The sequence below is a fragment of the Schistocerca americana genome, chromosome 8 (assembly GCF_021461395.2).
Source record: "Schistocerca americana isolate TAMUIC-IGC-003095 chromosome 8, iqSchAmer2.1, whole genome shotgun sequence".
Classification (NCBI taxonomy): domain Eukaryota; kingdom Metazoa; phylum Arthropoda; class Insecta; order Orthoptera; family Acrididae; genus Schistocerca; species Schistocerca americana.
The window spans coordinates 149,317,115-149,321,828 of NC_060126.1; the positions used below are offsets into that span (position 1 = coordinate 149,317,115).

At 42.4% G+C, this 4,714-nt stretch overlaps 1 non-coding gene across 1 annotated transcript; it reads left to right on the forward strand.

The window, feature by feature from the left end:
- Positions 1–3,621: 3,621 nt before the first annotated feature.
- On the forward strand, positions 3,622–3,696 carry Trnas-cga. The gene has a single exon. It is a non-coding gene; the product is annotated as a tRNA-Ser (tRNA).
- The last annotated feature ends 1,018 nt before the right edge of the window (positions 3,697–4,714 follow it).

Below are 4,714 nucleotides of genomic sequence, written 5' to 3' on the forward strand. Positions count from 1 at the left end.
TTTTGTAGTTGTTTAAATGGAAATCAACCAAGCTCGGTGTCTTCCATTTCCATAGTAACCAACTGCTGTCGGCTGTAGGCGGAGCCTGCAGTATTTAAGAAATTGCTGTACTGTTCTCTCCAGCAGTTGACTATCGTCATTCAGCTGTTACTGCTCCGTAGACATCCACTGTTCATCAAACTGTGTATATCTACGTTTCGCAGATTTATAGTTTTTTAATGTATCTTTCTAGTTTATATCCTTCCTTACACAACGTATCATAACTGTAGGTCTGAAAATGATCGTGTAATGATGGAAACCAGTCACCTTTCAATTAGTGTGCCCTAAAATTTAGGCTGTTACAACTATTTTCAAATACGAGTGTAATATTCAGATCGCTGATATTTTCAGCAATGTTTTCAAAAATAACGAATGTAGTTTCAGAGAAAAAACGGCAGCACAAATAAAATGAATGCTATCATTTCAAAATTGAATAAAATAATATACACTCCTGGAAATGGAAAAAAGAACACATTGACACCGGTGTGTCAGACTCACCAAACTTGGTCCGGACACTGCGAGAGGGCTGTACAAGCAATGATCACACGCACGGCACAGCGGACACACCAGGAACCGCGGTGTTGGCCGTCGAATGGCGCTAGCTGCGCAGCATTTGTGCACCGCCGCCGTCAGTGTCAGCCAGTTTGCCGTGGCATACGGAGCTCCATCGCAGTCTTTAACACTGGTAGCATGCCGCGACAGCGTGGACGTGAACCGTATGTGCAGTTGACGGACTTTGAGCGAGGGCGTATAGTGGGCATGCGGGAGGCCGGGTGGACGTACCGCCGAATTGCTCAACACGTGGGGCGTGAGGTCTCCACAGTACATCGATGTTGTCGCCAGTGGTCGGCGGAAGGTGCACGTCCCCGTCGACCTGGGACCGGACCGCAGCGACGCACGGATGCACGCCAAGACCGTAGGATCCTACGCAGTGCCGTAGGGGACCGCACTGCCACTTCCCAGCAAATTAGGGACACTGTTGCTCCTGGGGTATCGGCGGGGACCATTCGCAACCGTCTCCATGAAGCTGGGCTACGGTCCCGCACACCGTTAGGCCGTCTTCCGCTCACGCCCCAACATCGTGCAGCCCGCCTCCAGTGGTGTCGCGACAGGCGTGAATGGATGGGCGAATGGAGACGTGTCGTCTTCAGCGATGAGAGTCGCTTCTGCCTTGGTGCCAATGATGGTCGTATGCGTGTTTGGCGCCGTGCAGGTGAGCGCCACAATCAGGACTGCATACGACCGAGGCACACAGGGCCAACACCCGGCATCATGGTGTGGGGAGCGATCTCCTACACTGGCCGTACACCACTGGTGATCGTCGAGGGGACAGTGAATAGTGCACGGTACATCCAAACCGTCATCGAACCCATCGTTCTACCATTCCTAGACCGGCAAGGGAACTTGCTGTTCCAACAGGACAATGCACGTCCGCATGTATCCCGTGCCACCCAACGTGCTCTAGAAGGTGTAAGTCAACTACCCTGGCCAGCAAGATCTCCGGATCTGTCCCCCATTGAGCATGTTTGGGACTGGATGAAGCGTCGTCTCACGCGGTCTGCACGTCCAGCACGAACGCTGGTCCAACTGAGGCGCCAGGTGGAAATGGCATGGCAAGCCGTTCCACAGGACTACATCCAGCATCTCTACGATCGTCTCCATGGGAGAATAGCAGCCTGCATTGCTGCGAAAGGTGGATATACACTGTACTAGTGCCGACATTGTGCATGCTCTGTTGCCTGTGTCTATGTGCCTGTGGTTCTGTCAGTGGGATCATGTGATGTATCTGACCCCAGGAATGTGTCAATAAAGTTTCCCCTTCCTGGGACAGTGAATTCACGGTGTTCTTATTTCAATTTCCAGGAGTGTATTAAACTTCTATTATAGGTGGCGTTAGAGGTGAAAATCTCAATAGCGTTGAAAGGTCTAACACCTCTCCACTCAGGGCCTTCACAACTGTAATAAATATAGACAGAGAAAGATGCTTAGGGTTGTGTAATTTGTGTAGTAAAAATTGATTGTGGACTTTAACTACATTCTAATGATTTAGTTTTCACAGCAAATAAGGGAATAATAAAATAGCTAACAAAAGATTATCAGTAAAGGTCAAATTAGTGAATTACATGCTCATTAAAGCTTTAATGGCACAGGTTATATTTCTGAATTGCCGTTAACAAAGTCATCTTGTAGAACTATTGTATACAGTCAAATACATTTCGAGAAAGTTTCACTCTGACTTTTGTATCAGTATTAAAATATGAACTCTTGATAATGAAGTCTGACTTGTAAAAGTAAGGTAACCTTCGCACCTGAGTACAAGAAAAATGTAGGTTCGTGCTCACTTTTTTAAAAGTAAGATCAACTGAAGATTGAGCCCCGTTTTAAGGAAGTTAGCATGAACCTACAATATCCTTCTACTATCCCACATTTTAATTTATGTCTCACATATAAAAGTTATAAAAAATATATAAATTTTATTATAAAATTCGTCTAAAATTACGAGAAAATAAACAGAGGTAAATAATAACAGCAAATTCATGTATTTACAGAAATTCACATTTAGATAAAATTTTATTATAAAATTAATAGAAAATTAAGAGAAAAGAATGAGGAGTACATTCTTTCTCCTTACCTTTCCTTTTCCAGAAAAAGGTAAAGTCTGAAGGAAAAACGGAAATGGAAATAAATAAAACAGCAAAAAAAATTATTTCTCTTTACCTAAAATTAAACCTCAGGTAAAAAAGCACATTACATCGATTACAGTGCTATATTATTACCATTCATTTTGAGCCCACTAGAAATAGTTTTTAAAAAATTTCAGGGAATGAAATTCATAATCATTTTTTAAGTTTTTTAATTTCTAGTGTTATCATCTTCAAAACAATTAAAATCGTTTGAAACAGTATTAACACAACGAACAAAAAAATTTGGCTGAAAAGTTACTACTCAAAATACTGTTTTTTAAGCAAAATTCCCTGGCTAGATGGGGAAATCCTGGGCAACACTACCTAGGACTTTTTCGAAAAGAACACTCAGAATTGGAGCAGGATTTGCACCATAAAATGCCCCTCTGAAATATTTCACGATTTGAATCCTCTCTCCTTGGCGTTGGGCAATCCCCACAAGGCAAAAAATGTTACCTTAATTCCATTCATATTTCAAGGCGCACACATTGAAATCGATAGCAAATGCCTTAAACAACATTAGTTCGAAATATAAACTCTATTAAAAAATAAGTGAAATAATTGTGTAGAAACGTTGTGCCACTCGAAGTATGAATTTTAAACGTTAAACCACTTAAATAATAATCACTCAAAGTGTAATCCATTAATATTAGCTAACAAATAGGAAAAATGTGCTTACAAACTTTGTATTAAACTTTCCTATGCGGGCGACTTCTAGTAACCAGCATTTGAAACACTTCCTTCAATGGCAACACAGTCAATATAACTGTGTGACAAGTGAGAGGTGCTGAAACTTCCTGGCAGATTAAAACTGTGTGCCGACCGAGACTCGAACTCGGGACCTTTGCCTTTCGAGGTACTGGCGGAGGTAAAGCTGTGAGTACCGGGCGTGAGTCGTGCTTCGGTAGCTCAGTTGGTAGAGCACTTGCCCGCGAAAGGCAAAGGTCCCGAGTTCGAGTCTCGGTCGGACGCACAGTTTTAATCTGCCAGGAAGTTTCATATCAGCGCACACTCCGCTGCAGAGTGAAAATCTCATTCTCGAAACATCCCCCAGGCTGTGGTTAAGCTATGTCTCCGCAGTATCCTTTCTTTCAGGAGTGCTAGTTCTGCAAGGTTCGCAGGAGAGCTTCTGTAAAGTTTGGAAGGTAGGAGACGAGTTACTGGCAGAAGTAAAGCTGTGAGTACCGGGCGTGAGTCGTGCTTCGGTAGCTCAGTTGGTAGAGTACTTGCCCGCGAAAGGCAAAGGTCCCAAGTTCGAGTCTCGGTCGGGCACACAGTTTTAATCTGCTAGGAAGTTTCATATCAGCGCACACTCCGCTGCAGAGTGAAAATCTCATTCTGGAGGCGAGAGGTACTGTTTGAGCAAGATGGTGATAAGGAGGCGGAGTGAAGTGGAAGGCATGGGTAGATATCCTTATCAACCACCACCAGGTTCACACAGCTGAGAGGTTAGACATATTTGCAGCAGCCACCTAGGCAGCTAAACAGATCGATTTTTACTTATTTCTCAGCTAATTGTGAACCGATTTTAAAAATTCAAACTGATCACAATCTACATGAAATGGGCTATGGAGAAAAAAATATAATACATCAAATCAAATATCATCTACTATTTAAAAATTCATTAAATATTCTGTGTTGAGAATCCCATGTCAAATGTTTCTTACCGTACATGATTATATGGAGAAGTGTGTCTTCTGGTACCTTATCGTTAAAGGCACCCACCAATTTCATTTTGACTTGTGACAATATTTTTTCTACATGCATGTAAATCACATGTACAGGATAATTTGTTATGAAATTATAACGATTGGCGTCAACACCTCTTTTCAGTTGAGTAACTTATTTATAATAGAGTAAAGCATTGTAAACTTTCAAATAATTATCTACCTGATCTAAATTGGATGACACTTGAGGAAATATTTCGCTTCTTCCGTTTTTTAAATATACATTACACAGCTTTATGCAAGTAATGGCGACTTAACCCTTTC